This window comes from Euprymna scolopes, chromosome 28 (genome assembly GCF_053919585.1).
Source record: "Euprymna scolopes isolate OS-2025 chromosome 28, ASM5391958v1, whole genome shotgun sequence".
In the NCBI taxonomy this organism is placed as follows: Eukaryota; Metazoa; Mollusca; class Cephalopoda; order Sepiida; family Sepiolidae; genus Euprymna; species Euprymna scolopes.
This window is the reverse complement of record NC_136509.1, coordinates 40,614,509-40,641,312: the sequence shown is the minus strand read 5'-3', so window position 1 is coordinate 40,641,312 and position 26,804 is coordinate 40,614,509. Positions and strand designations below refer to the sequence as shown.

The following is a 26,804-nucleotide window of genomic DNA, read 5'->3' as shown; positions in this document are numbered from 1 at the left end:
TAATCATTTTAAAACTTCACAATGCATTATTTTTAAATTCGTTAAATAACGTGGTTAATTTAAATTAAATTTTAATAAAATGATCACATTTTCAATAATTATGTGATTATATTTTACCCATTTAATATTTGTAAAACATGTAAAAAAAAACCTTCTGCTCGATACCAGTGTCGACTTTTAAGAGCCCCTTTTAGTGATTACCTGGTTGTAGGATATTTGTACAACTAAACGGCAAATCTGCCGAAACTTTTCTGTATTTTACCTAACAGTTTCTTTAATAAAGAAAAAGCATTCATACTTTCTCATATAAAAACAAATTCTGTAAAAAAAAGTGTACTTTCAATTTTGTTAAAAAAAATTTCTTGAAAAAAAAAAACCAAAAAAATTTAACCTAACAATGTACGGTAAAAAAAAGTAAAAACAAAATAATCAAATCTTAGTCAAGCCTTATTGTCAAATAGGCTCCGGTTCCAATGTTGAACGCGTCGTTATCCTTGTTTTTTTTTTTCAAGTTAAATTAATCTTTCACAATATCTTTTTTTTAATAATAAATTGTTAGTTGAAAGCACAGAAAATTACAGGACACCCTCCCCTCTCCATGGTAAGAATGGCTGAAAAAAATTAAAAAATAGGTATTATTTCAGCAAGTTACAAATATACATATATACCGTGAATTTTCGTCGAAAAAAAACTGTACTTTCACCTAACAATTTATAGTTTTGATAATAAAATGTTCATATTTTCTTATATAGAAACAACTGTTTTAAAAAAGACCGTGCACTGCCAATTTTGTTAAACATGATTTTTACAACAAAGATGGCTTTGTTACGGTTCTTCGACTTTTATGTGTCAACTCAAAATGCACCAATTTTTTAAATTAAAAAAATGGGAAGATAAACAAATAAATTTAATTTTTTAAAATTGGGGATGTTTTTTTTTTTACTTATCGATTAGAGTCGTCAAATAGTGGTGCATGAATTGAAATAACCAGTAGTTAAACCTAGAACAGTCACGCAGAATCGACTTACAAAAATATTTTTATTTTATTTAATTTATAATTTGCAGTATTAATTCATTTAAATAACATTCCTCGACTCTAAGCATAGACTTCTGAAAATTTCAATTAAATTGGTAATGTAGAAATATCGTTTTATTGAAAACTAACGAACCAAGAATTAGATTTATATATATATATATATATATATATATATATATATATATATATATATATAACTTGAGTTCTTTAAGCTATAATCGAAACCGAATTCTTGATAAAATTATAAAAATAGATTAGTAAAGTACCGTCAACTATAACCGAAGCCAAAACTTATGAAGAAGTCTTGGTAAAAGTATTTATTACAAGAAATGGAAGTCCATAACAATTAAACGACAGTCACTCGGATTTAAGCATGACACACAAAATAAATAACACACACGCTATCCTATTAATATATAGTATTATTGTTGTTATTATTATTATTGTTTTGTTGTTGTTGTTATTATTATTATTATTATTATTGTAATTATTATTTATTTATTCATTTATTTTTTGTTGATGATTGGTATTCTTTGACCAAAGAACAGAGGTAAAACATTAGGATTAGAAATGGGGATGAGTCACTTTTTGGTGATTAATGACGTTTTAACACGATTAATCCGCTTTGTGTCCGCGGTCGGATTATCATCTTTGTGATTGAAACAATGTTTTTCTTTGACGCTCTTTCTACATAATTCCTCATCTTGGCAACATTATAAAACTTTCTATCTCCCTCTCAGAAAACCCAAATATTACACAAGAGGAACAACAAACTCTCGCTTATACGCATAAATATACAAACACGCATGGCAATAAAAACACACTCTTAAACTTGGAACAGAACCAATTTAGCGGAATACGACAGAAAAAGACCTCACACAAAAATAGGGACCGTTGCCGACATAGAGTTTACCATTTTATTACATAGTTTATGAATGTTGCGTTGATTTGGTCCCTATTCTTTAGAAGAGCTAAAAAATTACGCTTATTGACTCTGCATAAATTCTTAATGTTTCAACGCCGTAAATAATAGTCTTTGTTTATGTAATACTATTACAAACCCATATTCACTTTAAAGTATATGTAAATTGAAGTTTATTATATATATATATATATATATATATATATATATTGTTATACCAGCCTTTCTATGCATAAGGGAAATTACACGGGTTGCCATTATATATATAGAGTGCCAGTAATGTCTACACCGGTGAGAAGGAGCGACGGTACTCCACTGCCTAGCTGAACGCTAGTCAGTTATACCCGTATTCATACCTTTGTACCTGTGATGTTAATACACTTCGTTTGTTAAACCAACCTCGACTTGATTTTCTTCTTTTACTATTGTGTTACGTCACCACAGATTGGATCTCATCCTCGTCGCCAATCTGTTGTGACGTAACACAATAGTGAAAGAAGAAAATCAAGTCGACGTTGGTTTAACAAATGAGTTGTATTAACATCACAGGTACAACGGGACCAGCTAGGCAGTGGAGTACTGTCGCTCCTTCTCACCGGTGGAGACATTACTGGCATTATATATAGAGTGAGAACCGGTGTAATTTCCCTTATGCATAGAAAGGCCGGTATAACATAATATATATATATATATATACATATATATATGAGAGAGAGAGAGAGAAATATAAAGGAACAAACCGTATTATGTGTTCATCAACGTTTCCTCTTTATTTCGAGACTTCCTCTGGATGAATGAGATTAAGAAACAAAACATACCAGTACAAAATATTTGAAAATGTTTCACGTGCAAAGTGTAATGCAGTTCTATTTCAGAAAAACGGAAAAAGACGTTGGAAATTCAAAAAGGAGGGGGGGGGCTGGCGCTGTTAAAGAGAAGGAAATTTTAGTGACGTCATATAGTCATTAATGTAATTTAAAAAAATAGGAACGCAGTTAATATTCTTACTGGAAAAAAAGATATATATGTTGAAATTCAAATATAAGTTTGTAACAGAAATGAAATGAGTGTTTTTTGTTATGTAATTTATTGATTGAGATTATATGTATTAATTATTACAGGGGATGTTTGAATGGTGTGAGAAGGTTAACCTGTGTCTACAGTTAAATAAGCTTCTTTTAATAAAAGTTTGCTTATTAATGGCGCTATGTTATAGAAACCTGCACGTTGTTTAATTATGCTTGAATTTGCGATAAGCGCAGATACAAGAAATCTCCGGTGCGGTTTATTTGAAATAAATTTAACTACTTTTGCTTGTTTAAAGTCAAAGGTGTGCTTATGCTGCAATGAATGAGAGAATAATGCACTTAGAGAATTGCTATTGTTTATATCTCTTTTATGTTCACTGAGCCATTTTTCCAATTTACGCTGGGTTTCACCAACGTATTTATGATGGCAATTTTGGCAAGGAATATTATATATACCTCCATTGGAAACTGGTTTGTTTTGGAGATGTTTCGTAGTTTTCAACATATGTCTTATGGTTAGTGATGTGGTTTGTACGATAGGAATTTCTAGTTTGTTTAGTGTGTTACAGATTATTGTATTATTGGTGTGTGTAGGTAAAAAATGTCTGTTTATGAGAGAAAGGTCTGGTGTATATGATATTTTATTATTATTTATTCTGGAAGATATTTGTGTGGCTGTTCTCTTAGCATTCAATATGAAATATGTCGGATATTGCAAGGTTTTCAAAATGTTTGTGAGGTATTTGAATTGTTCGTCCAGATATTCAGGACTGCAAATTCTGAAAGCGCGTGAGAAGAAAGCAATTATCATCCCTGTTTTTATTTTCTTATTATGGTGTGAATAGAAATGTATGTAATCATTTTTGTGTGTAGTTTTGCGGTGAACTTTGAAGGATAGTTTATTATTGGATTTTATAATAAGTATGTCTAGAAAAGGTAATGAGTTATTGTTTTCTGTTTCATAGGTAAACTTTATGGAAGGTTTGACTGAGTCTAATTTGTCTCTGATGATATTTATGCGCGTGTTTTCAGGAAAAAAAATTAAAATGTCGTCCATGTATCTAAAATGTGTTTGGAGGTAATCTGAATTTGAAAGGACTGTGTTTGGAGGTAATCTGAATTTGAAAGCACCAGATTCTAGGAATACTAAGAAAAGGCAAGCTAATACTCCACTAAGAGGGTTACCCATAGGAAGACCAAACTTTTGTTTATAGAAATTGTTATTGAAGTGAAAATAAGTCATGTTAGTTATAAGTCTAATGATTTTTATAAGAGTGTCGGGAGGAAAAGGTAAGCTAATGTTAGATTGTTTTAAGTTTTTAAGGAGTAAATTCAAGCATTTTTAATGGGGGCATTAGTATATAATGATGTTACATCTAAGCTGTGTATAGTTTTGTATTCTGTTCTTCATAAGAGATACACAGATGCTTTGAAACACCTATCGAATAACAAGAACTTGATTATATCACCAGCTGATAAAGATAGTGGTATAGTATTAATGGAAAAAGATGAATATCTGGAAAAAGTTTCCACATTGTTGGCAGACAACGACACTTGCACCAAAAATGATGTAAAGACAGTAAATCGAAGTGTTGAGAATTTAAACCAATCTTATAAAAAACTTATAAAAAACAATAAAACTTGGATGAAATACATTGAATACCACCCCAATATTCCGTCACCATATGCCCCCCCCCCCAAAAAAAACTCACAAACCAGATATCCCTATGCGCCCTATAATATCCGGCATCGGTAGTGCAACACACAAAATTGCACGTGCCATATCCAACGTTTTGACTCCACTACTGGGCACTATCAGCACCTCCCACATAAAGAACTCCGGAGATTTACTCAACAAAATAAAAAACAGTAATGTACAAAACAAAACTATACCCCACCGTTCTACCAGATCAAACCTACCCATTCCTGTGTCTCGATACATCCTCTATCATTATATGTGATCAGTTTTCTATAATAGTCAACCATATAGGAGCCTACTCGTCACCAGACACACACACATACATACACACACAGACATTCAGCTTTATATTATATATATATATATATATATATATATATATATATATATATATATATATATATATATATATATATACGTAGCATCTTTTCATACAATCAAATATTATTAAATTCCACGGAGACACTTTGCTTTACGATTTTTTTTTCGATTTTCTGTATAATCTTTTTTTTGTATTAAAATAAAAAATATTAACAAAAGTGTCATAATTGTTGCTGTCAATAGCACTTTCGATTCGTCAACGAATCATCATCAGGTGTTGAATTAAAAGTACGAAGGAGCGAAAATGAGAATTAAAAGTGAAAACTAAAATACTCAATCATCAGCTTTGGAAGTCTTTTGTTAAAAGGTGACGATGGCAGTGCGGTAGCATTCCTTATTTCTCAATGGCAGAATCACGGGTCCTTAAGGAATTCTTAGTCTGCGTCAGAAACAAAGGACCATCTGCATAGCAGTCATCAAGATGCCTCAAATAATATATATGTGTGTGTGTGTGTTTGTGTGTGTGTGTGTGTATTTGGTTGAAGTTCAGTTCTACATAGTGCTTCAAACTTAAAGTTGCAGGAGCAAAAATAAGAGAGAAATCTTTGCTTGTAATTATAAATCGCTCCCTTAACTTTCGTCGGCGATATTTTGCTTCACAGGATCGCTTATCGGAAAAGTCGGTTGCCGTCTGCGTTAAATTCATTGGTTTTATGTTTTGTTTCGCTTTTCTTTGTCTGGTATGCAATTAGTGCACGCTCTTCCGAAAAAGCTCAATAAGCAACCTGGAAATATAATTAAGCAACGAAAACAAATAACGAAATTAAAAAAAAAAATCAAGACATCTTCCTAAGGTTGAATATGAGTAGACTGCCGATCTGTATAAAATAGCTTTTTAGAAAATATTCAAGCACTTTGAGTGTTTATTCTACACAACGAAACCAAGAGGTTTATGCACACAGGATAAAAAGTAAAGTAGTTGTACTGTTGTTTTTTTCTTTAATAATTATCAAATTAAACTACGGTGTTTATTAAATATTACTCGGGTATTCTATAGCTGTATTAAAGAATGCATTTATTTATTTATAAAATAGTCATGTATATAGGTAACTAATCATGTATGCATAAATGATGATTGCAACATCTTGTCAGACGAGTGCCACTCCCTCAGACACTTAAAAGTCCATGAGCCCAAAAATGACTTCCATCGCCACGGGACCATTTTAAAAGACAACTGCCTGAGGGAGTATCTATACACAGATGATGTTACAGAGTCCTAGCTTTGTACGACAGCTAAGTCTCTCTCCCGGTTAAAAATGTTGAGATCCAGTAATAAGCAAGAGCAAGATAGCCAGCAACAAATTAAACTGCAGACCAGCTTAATGATTTATGTTTTTTTTAAATCAGAGATTTGCTTCTCCTAGAAAAGTTGCCTTTACCACTGCTTACGGGAGCCCTCTCTACCCCAACACACACATATATACACAAAAACACACACGGTGCTAGTTGGCCGTTGACCCCGAAAAAAGGGTTCATTCACCCTTTGGAAGGTCTTATTTTTAATCCTCCTCACCAAACAAGTCTGGTGGGGGAACCAGTTTAGTCGCCGGTGACCCGACCGTGAGGCAGGTAGCACTGGGTTACATGGTACCAGTAGCATATGACATGACCTGACATACATATGCATAAATAAATATATACATACTATATAAATAGATACTAGAAATATATATAAATCTAAAACTAGTTGTAATTGATTTAGAAGATTGAAGCAGCTTGATTTCAAAAGAGATCTTAGTAAGAAAGTGTATGCATATATGTAGCTATCCATATTTGTATAAATAAAAAATTACTATATATATATATATATATATATATATAATGCTGTCTTGTTTTAGGTGATGGAAAGCTTCATTTAAAACTACATCGCAACTAAAACATGTATACACATATGTAGTTAATAATGTTTGCATATATATATATATAGAGAGAGAGAGATAGAGAGAGAGATAGATATATATATACATATATATATATATATACAAATATATATGTGTCTGTTAAACTATTAAATAAGGTAAATCAAAGAGTTTATGTACACAAGATAATGACGTTAGTCTTGAGTGAAACACCATTTGTTTGTCGAAACCAATTGTGCAATAATATCAATTAAGTTCCGCTTAAAAGTACGAGATTTACGCCAAAGTCATTTGAACTCTTGAGGCCTAAACGAGCGCTGCCGAGTGTAGTAACGCTCGATGAGTTTCATTGTTAAACACAGAGCAATGGAGTAAACCGATGTTAAAGGCGACGCATTGTTCCGTGTTAAATAGACGCGATTGTCTGCCCCTTGTAAGTGCGGATAGCTCTTTGTGCATCGTCTGAAAATACAGCCAGTGTATTCACCTTTCCATTCGTCTTCCATGCACGCACCGACACCGAAAGGTTACTGGATATATGCGCTGAGATGACTAATGATCGGCATAGTTATAAGTCGTTTAGATTTGAGATTATATAAATGAAGGCATCGTTCAAAGTCCATTCATCCGTATATATGATTTTCGAATAGCTGAAATTTGGAATCATACAATAAATGGTAATGTATATCAGAGAATATATGTATGAATATATATATATATATTTGTATATATATATATATATGTATGTATGTGTGAGTGCATATGCATATATTAAAGAATAATATAGATAGTATGTATATAAGAATAATATAAGTATTTGTTATTTAATTCTATCTTGATAAATATAATAATATATAATTACAACTAGTTTTGGTTTTATATATATTTCTAGTATCTATTTATATCTATATATCTATAAAAGTGAACGTGTGTGTGTCTGTGTGTGTGTCTGTGTACATTTCTCTACGCAATAACTCTGTCAATTTTTAGTCTACAGACTCGAAATTTGATATACAGGGTACTGAGATTTGAGAAAATCGATGTGATTCGTTTTGGGCCAGAAATTTGGCGATTAAGGGGTCAAAGTTCAACGATTTGACCTTGAGAACTCTACCAAACTCTCCCGATAATTTTCGGTCTACACACTTGATGTTTTAGATATAGGTTCCTTGGACATGGATCTAACTTAATAACTTGATTTGAGCCCAAAACAATAAATTTTAAGGGGTCATAATAGGGGTCAAAGTAAAAAAAATTGACCTCTACGGTCGCTTCCAAATTACTCAGGCAATTTCTGGTCTAAATATTTGAAATTTTACAAAAAAGGTATTCATAGATACGGCAAGCATTTTCATCAGTTTGGGTCGAAAATTTTTAGTTTTAGTTTATGTATAAATGTATGTATGTATGTATGTATGTATGTATGTATGTATGTTTGCATGTCTGCCTTAAACTTTCAATAGAGGCGACGGATCTTAGCAAGATCAGTATCGTTTTTAAGTTCGACCTTTCATACGACAAATATCGAAATATTGGCTAAAAACATTATTATCTTCCCCTCAACTAGGTACTTTTCTACAGGCAGGGTCACTTTTTTCGCCGATATTTTTGAAAGTTATCCTCTCCTTTAGATTGTCTAGCCTTAATTTTTAAAAATGTCGCTTCCGGTTTGGCAGTGGTCGTAACAGCATAAACATTAGGTTTTACACCGCTCTTTTCCCCCTTTGCGGTACGGGTTCGAGCCTGCCTTCCTACTACCACTTTTTTTCTTTTTTTTTTTTGCTCAACATACACATCCAAACACCCGGGCAACGCCGGGCTTAAATGCTAGTAGTATAATAAGACAAAAGAAAATTATGAAAAAAAAATCCCATTATTTATTAATTCATCAAAAGTACTTAAACCAATCTAAAAAGTGAACGAGTTTCTGTTATTCTATGGAGTTTTTTTTTAAATTAGCCCTTTTTCTGTAAAGGAAAATATCTAGTAGAATAAACGTATAAAATTACAATAAGATTGTTAGTTAAAATAAAATGGAAAATCTCCAAAGTATTTTTTTATCTTTTGTATTGCGGATGAAAATATAAATTTTGACGTTTCGCATGTTGTAGTCAGACAGGTTTTCATAGAATTTATAGAACAAATAACTGGAAATATCGCGGCCTTTTATGTAGCAATAAAGTGTAGTATCTGTTCTGATGCTACATTATATTTTTTATGCGTCAGTAAAAGAAGAAAGTTTTTTTTTATGTTAGTAATTTTTTTCCAAGCCAGTGAACCTTTTTGGTTGGTTGTTTTTGTTTTACGGCATATCAGCCCTTTTCAGGTTATTTAATGCCGAATCCAAAGATTTTGAAGAAAAATTTTTTTAAAATAGAATATATTTGTTGTTTTCAAGTCTGTTTCTATTCAACCCATAGTTGGGACCCTAACAGGTACTACCACTCCGGGTCAGAGTAGACCTGGGAGCAATGGCAATTAAAGGGTGACTCCGCACTCCCCAAAGCCCGCAAGCTGGAGTGTCACTATTGGATACAGTTTAAGGTCATATCTAGAACCGAGCATTTTTGGAAGTTAGTTTTCCTCCTAATTAAAACCCGATTGGTGCGTAACTTTGTCCTCGTGGGGAGACAAGTAAATAGGAAAATGTTGGATCCGTTTTCATACTATTCTTTTTGATTCACTTCTCGGTTGAGTCAAATTTTATTTTTATCCCAATCTTAAGTGCATTTTGGGGATAACTGGATTTCGCTGACATTAAAACCCGACTATTTGCGTAACTTTGTCTTTGTTGTGAGGAAAGAAAATAAGAATAAATAATGGCCACTACGGATAAATATAGAAGACTTTCCTTAATTATTAACTATAGCAAAAAATTGTATTATATAAGTATGTAATAAGCTGAATGTCAAGAATCATCATCATCATCATCATCATCATAATCATCAAGTGATGCCTTGTCTGCCAGGCATTGACGGCTATGAGTCTCCATCTCTCTCTTTCTCTCTCTCTCTCTCTCTCTCTCTCTCTCTCTCTCTCTCTCGGCATTCATGAATTCATTGTTGCTCATCATTTTTTATTAATACTGTCAGCGTATGCTTCTCGCTATCGTCCTCTGCTTCTTCTACCTATGGCCCATGAATGTCATTTGTCTTTTTCGTACTGTTCTTATTAGAGAACTTTTCTGTGTTTGCTATTTCTAATACCTTCTTGTTTTTTGTTTTTTTTTTTGTTTGTTTTTTTTTTGTTGTCATTTCTGTCCAGGATATCTTCAAAATTCTCCTGAAGAACCAAGGTTCAGTTGCTTCTTGTCTTTTCCTCGTGGTGTTTGTGATTGTCCAGCATTCACAGCCGATCGAGAAAATATCGAGATTAGAGTTTATTTAAATCTGTAATTGCATATAAAGAAAAGATGCACTAACAACGTTTCCGTTGCTTCCTTTTGAAACTCTCACTCGTAAAATAGTAATCATGTTTCAAAAATTATATTTTCTAAAATATTGTGGTGCTGCTTCTCAACGGACTATAACATGGTCGTGTTCAAGTCTAATGTAAATAAGTTCTTGTTCAGCCTTCCTCTTAAATAATAAATCTCTAACCAAGTTCCACCATTACAGACCATATTGTTGGAACACATAGCTAACAATTATTACTCGAGTGGTGTCAGGGCCTTGATAAGAGTTGATCGCAAAGTAAAACTTAAAAAGGATATCTGTGTCAGGACTAGTAAAATAACTTTTATCCAGATTTTAATCATTAATCGCGATACAGGTGTAGGAGAGAGACATAAAGCGAACGTGCTAATATAGATTACTACGCAGAAAACACTAAGTATCCACTAGCTTCCACAAAATCGCATCCAGAACTCTTTATGACGTCATTGACGTTACATGGCACACAGTATTTCGAGTTTATCCGTGCACATCCTTGGCAACCTAGTTCTTTTTTACCTCGACATGTAAGCACTACTTGCTGATTAATGCATCGCTTCCAATATATAAGGGTAGTCCTAAAAGAAGGGCATTCTAATTGTTTAAACTCAAAAAGTTAAAGAGCTACAAAGAGGGGAGTGGTATTATTACCAGCGATATTTTATGACTCAGAATTTATTTTGCTACATAGTCACCACCATTCTCAATGCACCTTTAGCAGCAATGAACGACTGATGTGCAGTGAAGTTCAGCGCCCGTTCTTGTCGTACAGGGGTTGCTCCAAAAGTACACCTTTCTTTTTTAACTAGAAAACTTGAAGAACTACAACAGGAATGCTACATCTAAGAAAAAAAAACGATCTTTCGCACTCTAGAATTTATATTTTCACATAGTCAAAACCATTCTCAATGCATTTTTGCCAGAGATTCAATGACGCATATCTGTTTCCGACACACGAACATGATAGATGTTGCTTTCTTATAGTCTCACACTGTCAATATCTACACCACAGAGATACAAATTTCAGGTAATCAATGCCTAAGGCCAGTTATCATAACAATTTTTAAACTGTTCTGGTCCATTTAGACAAGAAAAAAATTATTATTTTTGGAATGCCCCTCATACGCCAAATTTACATGATCGTAGCTTCGAACTACCAACATTTCTCACATTTATCTTTTTCTGCTGTTATCAATTTAACCTCACGTGATAGCCTGGGCCAGTCTTACTCAACACGATTCACTCAATGCAGTCAACGTGTTTTGATTCTGACTCAGTCTTGTTTTTATTCTAAATGCGTCACAAATATCTTAACCAATCAGGTATGACATTTTCTGACATCCGGGTATTCAAAATATATCAACTAATCAGAAGGTTGCTTTTCTTTCAATTATTTCTTATTTCTTTATGATAAAATTTTGTTGCTTAAGTTCGCTAGTGTATTTAGCAACACCAACAACCGTTTATTGATCAACGCATTCAGTAAAAATAAGCTAAAACATTTTATATATTATGAAATGATTCGTTACTTGTTGGTTTAAAGTCGATGCATTAGACATAATTGTACGCATGTAATGATGTGAACCTCTACTGCTACTATTAGTACCTCATTGCGTGATCCCCTCTCTTTCTGTCTCTTTCTTTCTTTTTCTTTTAGTCACTTACGTTCTCTATCTTTTTTTCTTTTATACTAGGTCCTGGATATGACCTTAAACTATATCCGATGGTGAGGCTCCAGCTTGCGGGCTTTGGGGAGTGTGGAGCCACCCTTTGATTGCCATTGCTCCCAGGTCGACTCTGACCTGGAGTGGTAGTACCTGTTAGGGTCCTAACTATGGGTTAAATAGAAACTGACTTGCAAAAAACAAATATATTTTGTAAAAACAATTTTATTCAAAATCTTTGGATTCGGCATTAAATAACCTGAAAAGGGTTGACATGCCGTAAAACAAAAACAACCAAACCAACCAACTTTTATTCTAAATTACTATTTTCTCATTTCTGTCTTCCTAACACTGTACACTGCATCCTCAGTTTTTTCTCCGCATCCTAACATTTCTACTTTAATTCTCCTTTTATCTGTCATATTATAAAAATACACAATTATATATATACTAGCAAAAGTACGCGTCGTTTACTGGGTTCAAAAACAGACTACAGAAAATGGGCTCTGATTTATTAAAGTGTGATAGGTTATGAAAAGGAAGGACTGTAAAGAGATAGCTTCGAATTTGAGGGTATAAAAACCAAAGCAAAATATGATGAAAGTAAAAATAAAATAGATAAACCCCATAATTTATAATACCATATCTGTTCAAACTGAAACAACTATCACAATATTCTGTGGATCTATATTAAAAAACCTTGTTAAACTGTGTGACATATTTCCATTCTATGGAGGTCTGGAGCGAACGAACACCCCATAATTTTATTATACCGTATTTCTTCAAACTGAAAATAATTACCAAAGTATACATACGCAGATAGATATGAAAGGTATTTATTAAAGTGTGTGCCGATTTCCATTCTATGGAGGCCAGGCGCGAACGCAGACCCCATAATTTTATTATACCATTCCTATTTAAGGAAAAACATACTTATCAAAGTATCCTTATGTACATCTATATCAAAAACACTTGTAAAGGTTTTTATTTTTTCATTTTTAAATTTTTTCTTTCCATATTTTGTGGACCAGGCGCGAACGCAGACCCCACAATTTTTATGAACCACCGTTTACCAGATCAAACATACCCATTCTTTAGTCTCGATATATCTTCTATCATTATATGTAATCAGTTTTTTTTTTAAATAGTCAACCATAATGTTGCCTGTTCGTGACCAGACACACACACACACACACACACACACATTCAGCTTTATATTATATTATATTATATATATATATATAAGTGAGATTTATTACGCAATATGTATATATTTTTAGTCACACTTGAATATAACTCGAGATTCCTGACTTCCTCTTTACAATTATTCCAGCGGTTAACAATGACCGTTCAAGGTCACCATAAACCGCTGGTTTAATTCTAAATAGGAAGTCAGAGATTTCGAAGAATATTCTGGTGTAACTAAAAATATATAGAGATTGCGTAATGATTCTTTTATTATTCAATGTTGTCTTTTATTTTCATCTTTAAGTTTAACGAGTTATTAATCCTCCATAAAGATTAATTACAAAAGGGGAGGTAACTACGACAGTCATTTATAGCATACTCGTTTCTAAAAACTGTTTTCCTTTCTTTGATATGTCATGAAATGAAACATTATTCAATAATTCTAAAATCAAAATTAAACTCTTATGCATCTGTCAGTCTCTGAATTATGCTAAATCAGTTCAAACATGTTTTATTACGTTTGTTAAGGGTTTTTTATTCAAGCAGAGAGTTTCCATGACAGCAACAATGATAGATATTTGTTCAGCCAGTAGTACCCTTTTTAATACATTATCCAGAATATTGACGTAGTTATCTCCCCTTAGCCACTTTTGTAAGAGATTTTATCACACAATGTTATTTTCCTCCTATTCTGCTCAATAAACAAGAAAACAAACCCGACAAAAACTTTTACCATCTAAAGGAGTGCATGTGAATAGTTAGAGACGCTATTATTTTAATGCATAAAGGCGAAACAGTAGTGGCTGTAAGTAAACGGTTCATCACGTCGCAGAACTAGGCTACAAAAAATGGCGTCAATGCATCGTTCGGTCGTGATGAAATGATTACATATATCGGGAGTTGTATTACTTATCTTACTTGGTACTTCTTAGCTTAACATGAAGAGCAGCTGTTTGCTTGTAGATGTTCATGAGATAGATGATGTGGAGTTGCCGATCGGTGTTCATGGTCCTGCCTTTATTATGTTTACTATTAACATAATGATCTTAGGAGAAGTATGTAATCTCCAAATAATAATCTTAGGAAAAGTATGTAATCTCCAAATAATAACCTTAGGAAAAGTATGTAATCTCCAAATAATAACCTTAGGAAAAGTATGTAATCTCCAAATAATAATCTTAGAAAAAGTATGTAATCTCCAAATAATAACCTTAGCAAAGTATGTAATCTCCAAATAATAACCTTAGGAAAAGTATGTAATATCCAAATAATAACCTTAGGAAAAGTATGTAATATCCAAATAATAACCTTAGGAAAAGTATGTAATCTCCAAATAATAACCTTAGGAAAAGTATGTAATCTCCAAATAATAATCTTAGGAAAAGTATGTAATCTCCGAATAATAATCTTAGGAAAAGTATGTAATCTCCAAATAATAACCTAAGGAAAAGTATGTAATCTCCAAATAATAATCTTAGGAAAAGTATGTAATCTCCAAATAATAATCTTAGGAAAAGTATGTAATCTCCGAATAATAATCTTAGGAAAAGTATGTAATCTCCAAATAATAACCTTAGGAAAAGTATGTAATCTCCAAATAATAACCTTAGCAAAGTATGTAATTTCCAAATAATAATCTTAGGAAAAGTATGTAATCTCCAAGTAATAACCTTAGGAAAAGTATGTAATCTCCAAGTAATAACCTTAGGAAAAGTATGTAATCTCCAAATAATAATCTTAGGAAAAGTATGTAATCTCCAAATAATAACCTTAGGAAAAGTATGTCATCTCCAAATAATAATCTTAGGAAAAGTATGTGATCTCCAAATAATAACCTTAGCAAAGTATGTAATCTCCAAATAATAATCTTAGGAAAAGTATGTAATCTCCAAATAATAACCTTAGGAAAAGTATGTAATCTCCAAATAATAATCTTAGGAAAAGTATTTAATCTTCAAATAATAATTTTAGGAAAAGTATGTAATCTCCAAATAATAATCTTAGGAAAAGTATTTAATCTCCAAATAATAATCTTAGGAAAATTATGTAATCTCCAAATAATAATCTTAGGAAAAGTATTTAATCTTCAAATAATAATTTCCGGAAAAGTATGTAATCTTCAAATAATCATCTTAGGGAGTGTGTGTAATCTCCAAGCCAAGTAGTTATTGTTAAAACAGCTTTACTAAATTTTGGAATTGTTTCTATTAGGATACATAATTTGTATCTGTTTTTTTTGTTTGTTTGTTGTTGTTTTTTTCGAACTATCATATTGATCTTCGAGAAAGATCATTGATATTAAATTATAATAAAAACAATTCTTAAAGTATTATTTGGGTTAATCGGACTACTGTTCTCATCTTGAGTGTGATTTTCACAACATTTCAGTCGATGTAACCTTCGACCTTCTTCAGGTGTATCTTGTCGAATTCGGAAATGTTTCTGTCGAACTGTGGGCGACCGAAAAATACAATTGCGAATTACTTAGGACTTCTATCCAGTCATGGCTGACGGAACAAGAGCATGATAGCCGCGTGAAGTATATAAAGAGTTCCGCTCGAAATGCCGTCCAAATTCCAGAGTTCGACAGAAACATTCCCGAGTTCGACAAGATACACCTGAAGAAGGTCGGAGGTTACATCGACTGAAACGTTGTGAAAATCGCGTTCAAGATGAGAACAATATTGTGATGAATCCCAATAATACGAATAACCAATCCTCATCTCAACATTTCAGAAATGACAATTCTTAAAAATCATGACTTTTTTGGGGAGGGGGGGAATGCGGATTGCTAATTCTTATTTAGATTATCCGGACTACTGTCCCCATTTTTAATCTTATTCTCACAACGTTTTGACCGATGTAATCTCCGACCTTCGTCAGATGAATTCTGTGAAACGCTGGGATCTTTTTATCGAACCAGGGAATTGGCACGGAATGTCAAATGGAACGCTTTATTTAATCCACGACGATAGCATGCTCTCGTTCAATCAATCATAGCCGGGTAAAAGTCTTAACTAAATCAGTAATTGTATCCTTAGTATCGCCTGTACTGATAATTTTTACCTTCAACATCTAGATGAGTGCAAGGTCGAATCGAATTATACCTAATACCTCATCTGTTACGCAACGTGTATTTCTACCCGGTTATTTCTCAAAAATTTTGTCGCAGATTTCACAATATTCTTGATTAAATTAAAAATATAACGTATTTCCTTTTTATAAATGTCAAACAGTAACGTAGACCCCACAATATTATTGGTATAAATAAAATAAAACAGCACTGTATATCCCGTATATAAATTTTTAACATGAACGCAAACTTTTCAATATTATTGATGTGAATAAATTAAAAGTAAAACGCGTTTCCTGTTTTTATAAATGCCAAGCACGAACGCAGAACCCACAATATTATTGGTCTGAATTACATTCAACTTGATATATTATTTTTTAAATATTATGAGTTTATGCCCTGTATATATTCAAATATTTTTAAAATTCATGTAAAATATACCTAGTCGCAAAAAACATAATTTCTATGGTTGCCTGCTTTGGGACTAAGATCGAAGTGTATTATCAGTTCTCCACAACAGCGCCATTAGACGCCAGAAGCTTGCTTATCTCAATTGAAAATGAAATGGTAAAAATGTTTTTATAGCGTTGCAATTTGGACAATATCTTTTTAATGCTTTGTACATATCTATCTACTATTATAAAAAAAAAAGAATTTATCTCTGTGTGTGGGTGCATGTGTGAGTTCGTTTCCTATAGACTCTGAAATAGTTAGCCATATATCTTTATTTTTAAACTTCACAAGGAGGAACGAAATGTTTAAACACTTTTATTCAACCACACACCACACTTGCATTTGAGATGTTTTATCACGGCAAAAGCAGAAAACCCCAGCATATATTATGAAATGTAACTTTCTTTTATAAGATGTAGGCGCGGTTAAAGTGAGTGTTTCATTTTATAGCACAATTGAACAATGATACTTAACTTTTGTATGTTTAACTGTAATTCACGTGATTAGTTACAAATAATTTCATAAAGTCAATAGTAGTTTCTATACTGTGCAATGTAGACTACAATGGATACGGATTAAGTCAGTGAATTTTGCTTCTAGTACATCTGGGCGGAGATCGTTACCTGAAGCAGGCAATCAATATATTCGATTTAAAATGGGCAATTTCAATGATATCGATGAAAATAAAAGTATAGAAGGAGGAAACATTTGTTGATCCTCATCCTTATTCAATCCCGGACATCATCATGCCTTCATGCTAGTTAATATATATATATATGTGTGTGTGTGTGTGTGTGTGTGTGTGTGTGTGTGTGTGTTGTATATTATGGACCCTCCGTTGATGTTCAGAAATCCACACAGATGATTTGTTTATAGTTGTAAAAGTTTTGTGTAAAAGCCATCACACTTTTTGGTATTACTGCTATCTTCGTCGGTGCAGATGAATGCCACAGGACAGATTATATAGTAGATCGCACGTTTTTAAATCTGTTTCCATCTCCTAGCTGCATGTCTTAACGAAGACTGGAGGTGCATCTCTCCAGTGAATTAACGCGTCCCTAGATACCAACCTGGAAATTTCTACGACACGACGCTGTATATACAGCGCCTAACCTTCCCAAATGGTCACCTATCTGGTACTGGCCAGGCTGAACGTTGCTTAACTTCGGTGATCTGGCGAGAACCGCTGTGTCCATGCGATTGTGCCATATATATATATATATATATATATATATATATATATATATATATATATATATATATATATATATATATATATATATATATATATATATATATATATATATATATATATATATATATATATGTACGTATGTATGTGTGTGTGTGTGTGTTTTAGAGATAACAATCAATTACTTCGTATCTTTATGGATAACGTTGCATAGTCCTGCTAGTTCAAAATGTACGATAGCGTTGCAAAAGTAATGAGTCCTATTTATATTCCGCCCGAACAGATCGGAGGGGGATTGCGAATTATATTGTATTATTACTGAACTTATTCATTCATCAACTGAAAGTTTCATCTCTCTGTTATAGATATTGACGGTGTGAGGCTCTAAGAAAACATCCTTTTCATGGACATAGATAAAAAAAAACTGAGATACGTTACTGAATTCCTAGCAAAAGTGCATTGAGAATGGTGGTGGCTATGTAGAAATATACGTTCAGGGGCACATAAGGTGATTTGTTTTAATGGTTGATCTTCCGTCTTTGTAGCTCTTAAATTTTATTAGTTAAAAAAATAGGAGGCTTTACTTTTGGAAAGATTCTTGTAATATATTTTCAAAAATAGTATTTCAAATTAAAACGTTACTGACCCTCTGATGAACTGACAGACAAATCGTACTCATGACGATCCGTAGCTTCACGGCGGTTTGTGTTTGAGATAAAGCAAAAATATCAATGTAATGCTGAACGGGTTTGACCAGTTCGTCGCGCAGGAAATGGGCGGAAACAAGTTCTTGTTATTTTCAATGCCAACGAGTAGAAGTAACAAGATATAATTAAGATCTCGATCATGTAGACACTTTGAAGCTGGCAACATTCATTTTGTATTTTATTCTTTTAAAAAGAGGTTTTGTCATTTTCTTTACTTTTTTTTAGCTGAAATGATAATTCGTTAACTGAAGATGAAGTTTCATTTGAGCCGATGCTGTTCATAATACAAAACTCAAATAAGCTCTCAGGCGGGATACAAACAATATACGCCCACCGTCTCGCAGAAGTTAACACCAACTACCTACAGAATAAACTTTACTTTGGCATAACTAATATAAATCTCTACTACAATATAAAAGAGACTTTCTGTGCGTCTGTGTGAGCTCGTTTCATATGAACTCGAAAACCGCTAGACCGATTTTTATCAAATTTTACACGAAGGCTAGTTTTGCTGATTAAATAATTGTTTATATGAAGCCGAGTTATCGAGGATCCACCTATATGGCCAGTTTTACAGGGGTTTAAATAGTAAGCGCACGCTTTTTAGTATTTATTTATGGTTTTAAATGGCAGTGTAAAACGTTAGTGCGTAAATGGAGAATAGAGGAAACACAGGGTCATATAGTTGGTCTTTTGACCGTTCTGTCCTGTGAGGACACGAGCTAGAAGAAATGACGTCACACGAAGTAGTACAGGACATAGAAGAAAGACTCTATCAGAAATTTGAAATGACTAGATGTGATAAAATAAATTATTATATTAATCGACTATAAACAAAGGTGAATATCGGTGTCCCTCTACGTCACTAGTGTTAATTAATCAGGTTCTACAATATTAAGCGAACAGAAGTTAGCTAGTATATACATTAATGTTGGGACGATTAATCGGAATCGGGAATCGAAAAAAATGGAACTTTTGAGGTGTTGGAATCGGAAAATATGTGCCTATATTCCGGTGCGAAAAACGATTCTTTCAATTATTGATTTTTATCTGATTTTGTTTAAACTCGATAATTCCACTACTGTTAGTAATTATAAAAATACAAATATTTCTTGATTTCTAACTAATAACAAACTTATAATCCATAGATCGCTCTTCATGAGTGTCTTTTTACGTTAAAGGAAAATATCTGCACATTCTACGTGTGTTTTTACGAGAATCGGGAAAATAACTCAACAGAATAATATTTAGAGATTCAGAAGCATCGGGATCAGAATCAGTAACTATATCGAAATCAGGAATTTAGTAGAGGATTCGTAAATGCATCGGAATAGGGGAAAATACTGGAATCGATATATATATATATATATATATATATATATATATATATATATTACATGGTGGTCACCATTTATCAAGGCCCAGAAGACACTCTGGGATAAGGGTTATTGTGTGTACAGTAATCAATGGGATAGTATGTAAATTAAGCTACACAGAATATTCCTGAGAATTCGTCAGGCTTGTGAAATGAAACGCGGAATATTCTGTGTAGCTTAATTGCCATTTATATTTTTATAACTTACTACCTTTATCAACATATGTATTGAGCACTGTTGAAGTAAATACTGAAAATTTGCGCAAAAACATTATATTTTCACATATTAATTTATGTGATAAAATAAAGCAGTCATACATATATATATATATATATATATATATATATATATATATATATATATATATATATATATATATATATATATTAGAAATTAAGCTGGGTGGACTTGGTTGCCGGAAAAAGATTTTAGCTGGCAGTTGGCAGAGCATGAAACTAATACAAGCATAAAGGCTTACATTGACAGGTAAGGCTTATGAAAGATTTTCACAACAGTTTACCGAGTGCAGACACTTGCGGTGCTAGGGTCTGATTAGTAGGAACGAGAATCAGCAAGAGTTTAAAAGGACTGCGTGTTTTGGGGTGAGATTTAAGAAGTACTTCACATTTTAGTTCTGGAAGCGAGAGAGCACGGCGTGTCCTAAAAGAGATAACACATAGATTGTTAGGACTCACCCGCTAAACCAACCAAGGCGTTAGGGCTATCGAAGAGAACTTGGCGATGCATTTCCAACCGATTATGTCTTGATATTTACAATCTATATCGAAAATACAAGAAGACTTATGGAGGTCCATGTTTACTTCTGCACGAAAAAGGTTCCCTTGCAGAGAAGAATCGGATAATAAGAACAGCAGTGTCGGCCGCAAGTCAACTTGAGGGATGCTACGCTTACGAGAGAACGGAGAGGGACAGACTAAGGTATGTGGTCGAACAGCTAGATGAACTGTCTGCTTTTTTAAAATACGTGTAGGATCAAACTGGTTGGTATAAAGTTAACCGTCAATATCTATATCAGATAAAAAAGAAGGATGATCACAGACCCAAAGTAAAATGTATTGTCTGTAAATTGAGTTATTGAAAATATATTATTTTGCTTAAATGGGTATAAGCGCGTGGAATTGATCTGTAATACTATCAGATAAAAAGAAAACGTAAACAATCTGATCAAATGTTCTTTCTCCAAATTAGAAATATAGTAATTTTCTGTGAGTTTATGCAAACTTTTTTTCTAGAGAGAGGATGCACCCCATATAGAAGGGTAACCATTATTAGCCGGGAAGGGAGACGATCTTAAATAAAGTGTGTCTAGTTTAAAAAAATAACGGTATGGTTGCGCCTTGAAGACATGCTATAATTGCACTACCTAATTAAGCTGATTTGTTTTGGATTCTGTAACACATATTTTATTTAAGTGTGACGTACGAAACGTTAAAACACACTTGGAGGAATCTGATATTACCAGATTAGGCTGATTTCATACGTAGGCTTCTGAATTTAGATACTACAAAACATTGAGGTCTTTCTATTTTGCATTTCCTTTTGAAAACCTTAATCATGTTCTACAAATCCAAAAACACAAAACAACAATTATCCTTTACAAAACAACCAAACCAAACGTTATGAATAACATTTGAAGACAAAAAGAACTTAGGCTAGGGCATGTCTGTCTTATGTAATGTTTATTGATGATGTACATAATCGTGTTTGTAATTTGATTAGATTACTCCCACCTTTTCGTCTTCACTGTAAACTCTATTTAACAGACGGGATGTTGCTAGTCTCAGTTATATTTTTAAATACTATCATGACATGCGTTCTTCGCAATGGTCCGGTTTTCCTTTTTATCCTCTGGTTTCAAAACGCTGTTTTGATATCTCATTGTAATACAGCTCCTGGTTTCAGTAGATTCTTTCCAAGAACTACAAGGTTGTACATCTCTCTTCCTACTCAGTATTTTTTTTCTATTTATAACCTTGGTTTTTACAAGACTACTGTTAATAGACACCTCATGATTTTGCGATAATCATCTTTTGTTTAGGTTAGATTTAACCAACAAGTGGCTTCATGCTGTGTATCGCGCGATTTTCATTAAAATATAATAAAAGCGTTTACTAAAATGATCGGGTTCGACATTAAATAACTGTAAAAAGGTTGATATGCCGTAAAACAAAGCAACCAATTAATACCGTGTCATATGAGGTAATTCTGCAGAGGTTACACATGCTGCTAATAATAATAAGAAAAAAGATGAAATAATAAAAACTGTTAATGACTATATATGTTTATATATATATATATATATATATATATATATATCTATATATATATATATATATATATATATATATATATATATATAAAGAATGAAAAAATACCAGCGGTGGTTGACGTTATGTTTTGAGAAAAATAGAAAAACCGAATGAAATTATTAAAATAATCAACGTTTCGTCCTTATTTCAGAGGACATCTTCAGGATATTGAAGTAAAAATGCAAGAAAAGAAAAAGTCATAGATCATACGAAAAAGAGAACAGTTTTTGAATCCTACCCATGTCGGGAAGGACAAACATATGTTTAAATCATTTAATTTAGATCAAGCGAAAATTATTAAATACGTGATAGATAGAGCTAAAAGAAGACTTTTAGAATCAGCACTAATATTGAATACTAATACTATTACGCAAAGAAAAGGCTTCTACCATTTAACCCCTAGCATAGGGAAAATAATAATCAAAGAACAAAATATCAAAACAGATCCTGGCTAACCGTTTCTCCTTTAATATTTCAACAAAATGAATAAGTTTACAGAAGAAAAAAAAATAAATGTATATATTTATTTTAACGCATTTTTAAAAGTGTATATATAGACATCGAACAACCCAACCTTCCCATACGCACACATATGTTTGTCCTTCCCGACATGGGTAGGATTCAAAAACTGTCTTTTTCGCACGATCTATGACTTTTTATTTTCTTACATTTTTATTTCAATTATCCTGAAGATGTCCTCTGAAATAAGGACGAAACGTTGATTATTTTAATAATTTCATTCGGTTTTTCTATTTTTCTCAAAACATAAAGAGAGAGAGAGAGAGAGAGAGAGAGAGAGAGAGAGAGAGAGGGCGCGGAGAGAGAAACCGCCATATTTTCGTTGCTCTTATATGTAATAAGTCTTTTACACATTGATATTGATATCCGAAATACATTTCCATAGACAAGTTGGTTCTGTTATCACGCGCAAGAATCTACCTTCCATACTAACTAGCAAACCGTGACACTAAAATAGATAATACTGCTTCCTATTTTTATTTACTTTGTCACCACTTATTATTAGGAAAATGCTATGCCATGTGAAATTGTATACGCTTAGCGGAAAAAAAGATGTTTCCTTTATTAGAAAGGTTATGATATAAGTGATGTTCAAATGTACCCACTCATATACATACATGGAATTAAAGAAAACTAAACGCACACATGTACATATATATATATATATATATATATATATATATATATATATATATATATATATATATATATATATATATGACTTAACTCAGCTCCTGAATTCATTGGATTTTGTACTCATCAACCATGGGAACATCCTCTCACGTGAATCCATTTTCATTTTTACCCCACTCTATATGTGTCATTGTTCTATATTTGAGTTTCACGCTAGTATGATCCATTTCATACCTAGTTCATTAAATGTTTCACAAGTAAAATTTCTTTGCGCATTTTGCTAACTCATCTCCTCTGATGAGAAGGAAAGTATTTCTTAAAAAGTCCGCGAATGATATATATATATATATATATATATATATATACATACATACATATATATATACATAGACATACATATATATATATATACATAGACATAGACGCCCCTTATCTTATCCAAGAGCTTAATGGTGAATTTTACGAAATCATTTTTACATAATTATTTGAATTAAAGTTAAATGTATAAAAGTAAAGTATTATTATTCAATTGTACTCGACAAAGAAACATTCATTTTGACCGCGCCCCTGTCTTATATAATTATCATGCCGTCAATTTTATAGGCCGAGCATTTCTGATTGATCGCTGGTAAAGTCTTCCAAATGCACTTGTGACGTTAAGTTGAATGAACGTGTTAAATTTGGTCAAAATCAGACTTTGTTCAATTTATCGGATTTTGCCGATTATCGATTTTCGATACTTATCATAATCAATTTGATGCAAAACATACATAGGAACACTCCCAGACACATCAAGTACATTCGTATTGAATTTCAAAAAACATCGACCATTTTGGAATCAATAAAAATTTTAGGGAGATATCAATCATACCAGTTATTGTAGGTGCTACAGGACTTATGAAGAAGAGCCTCAAGTCCTACCTAACTAATATTCCTGGTGAAGCAAGTACAAGAGAAATTCAGACAATTGCACTTAAGGGAACAACGAGGATACTAAAAAGAGCTCCCGGCTGGTTTCAATAAAAAGCAGGAGAATTTTGGCATCTCTTTTGGCTGCCCCATACCCAGCATTACAAATTTTAAAGAAACAATATGAAAAAAACTGAGTCAATAGAAAGAAACTCTCATCTTGATGCCTCAGTTCAGTCTCGAGAGACAAAGGATACCCTTATAAGGGCAGATGCGCATGTAATTGTGTGGAAGGGTTGCGCAATCTCCAACCACACTTCTGATTCGGCACTGCTTGTGTCCATTAAGTCCAGTGGCAAGGAGAAGTGCAGTACGACTGGAAACAATGCCAAGATAAACGGAAACTACATACAGCACCTGGAAGTCCCAAATGGTCACCCATCTGGTAGTAGCCAGGCTCATCGCTGCTTAACTTCGGTGATCGGACAGGAACCGGTGTGTCAAACGTGATTCTGTCGTATACTCACAGACGAAGTTCCTGTTTATATAATATTTTAATTTATATAATCGTAGAAATATATATCATAGTCTTGAAGTAAAGTAACTTCCACCAGTGAGAAATAGTCATTAACAAAATACTTTCTTCACGTGATGTATATATTTTAAATTTTATTCCAATTATCCATCATTATTACTCGTCTTTATTTGGGCTATACGCAATTTCTACATATCAAATAATTTTCCTAAAACAGCGTATAGAAAAGTTATCATATTCCGCGTAAAAGGAAAACGGTGTTTCCCTTTTTGTAACATTTTTTTCCTTTATTCTTTCTAATGTTTGTGATTACATTAGGCAAGCAAACAAATATTCTATTTAATGACACCATCCTTCAAAAATGGTGGATAAGAGAAAAAAAAAGCATCCATTATAAAAACACACACATTGATTGCGAAGTTTCAACGTTATACAATTTTAAAAGGGCGTTTTTTGTTTGTGTTGTTTCTTCAAATAAATACGGCTTTTGCTTTTGTTTTAATTTTTGCGATGCAAAAACAAAGATAACTTTTCAAATATGATTCAGTGCGTTTTTATTAGAAATTTTTGTGGAATCACAAACGAACTAATGAACGAATAAAAGTCTACTTAGAGCCTGGGGGCGCTGGAACACGGAAGGCGAGAGATATACACGAATCGATTTAGACGCGCGCACACACGTACGGTTACAGGACAGTGAAAGTGTTCGCTTAGAAGGAATAAAAAGCACATGCAGGTGGTTTACTGCAGAAAGCGCCGGGGATAATAGGTGCTTACACGTTTTCAAAGTTAACGAATCTCTTTCTCTATCTTCTCTATGATATAAAACTCACTTTGTGTGTGCGAGTTCCTTCCTTATAGATTCTGATATGGTTAAACACATCTTTTGCAAATTTCACACAAAGGTAATTTATATGTCTGGCAGTGTTCTTAGATAGTTCTATATAGAAATTCCTCCGATAAGTGGGGGATGCCCTTTTCTCTACCCTGCAACCTCTCTCCCACAGAAGAGACGTTGCGAGCCTATCCTTGTTTTATCGTTATTTCCATGGCAGGTGCTCGTCTGAACTCCAATCTCTGGTCCCCCCTCGCCAATCTTTCACGAAAAACACCCGTCTAGCTGAATCCACTGTGAAAAATTTCCCCCACTCTATATCTGTGCCTAAATCAAAACGCGGATTCCATGAACAAAGCTTCTTTCTTAGAACTGCACGCCTGTGGAACTCTGTTCCGTCTGCCTGCTTCCCACCGGACTACAACTTGGATGTCTTCAAATCCAGCGTTAACAAATTTCTAACGAACCGCCCCATTAAGTAAACACTTCATCAAATCTCCACACTAACGTAATGTACTTGCAATAACCCTTATCCCTTAGTGGCTTCCGGGCCTTGATAAGTGGTGATCACTGTGTAAAAAAAAAAAAAAGTATCGAAAATCGAAAAAATCCTATCTTACAAATAGTCTTTCTTTCTTATATATGAAAGATAATTTTTACATGAGAATATTTTGCGTTACACCAGTCAAAGGAAATAATTCTCATCATATCAAGGGACATTCAATTCTAAGTAAATCATTTAAAAAAAAAAAGACTTATGTTCATCTAGAGATACGGCGCAGTGGTAGAGTATTCTACAACAGATCGAATAGTCACCTGTTCAAGCCTGGGTGTACTTCGCAATTTTATTTATTTTTTTCTTATTAATGAGTTCAATTTACAGTAAAATGGGATAAATCGCTGCAAATCATTTTTTCGTTTGCAGACTTTGAAGGAAAACATTAATCAAAAGTAATTTTTACAGGGCATTCATCGTCAAACCCAAATATCATCTGAAGCGATAGTGTAAACCAACATAGAGGGAATTTGATGGA

The 26,804-nt window shown here is 33.0% G+C and overlaps 1 protein-coding gene and 1 pseudogene across 1 annotated transcript in view; one reads left to right on the top strand and one right to left on the bottom strand.

The window, feature by feature from the left end:
• Positions 1–26,804, top strand: part of LOC145249363 (carbonic anhydrase-related protein 10-like) — a gene marked incomplete at its 5' end in the record, with an annotated part of 1,273,381 nt that overhangs the window by 277,433 nt on the left and 969,144 nt on the right. The window lies entirely within an intron of this gene.
• On the bottom strand, positions 24,806–24,923 carry LOC145249937 (5S ribosomal RNA; annotated as a pseudogene).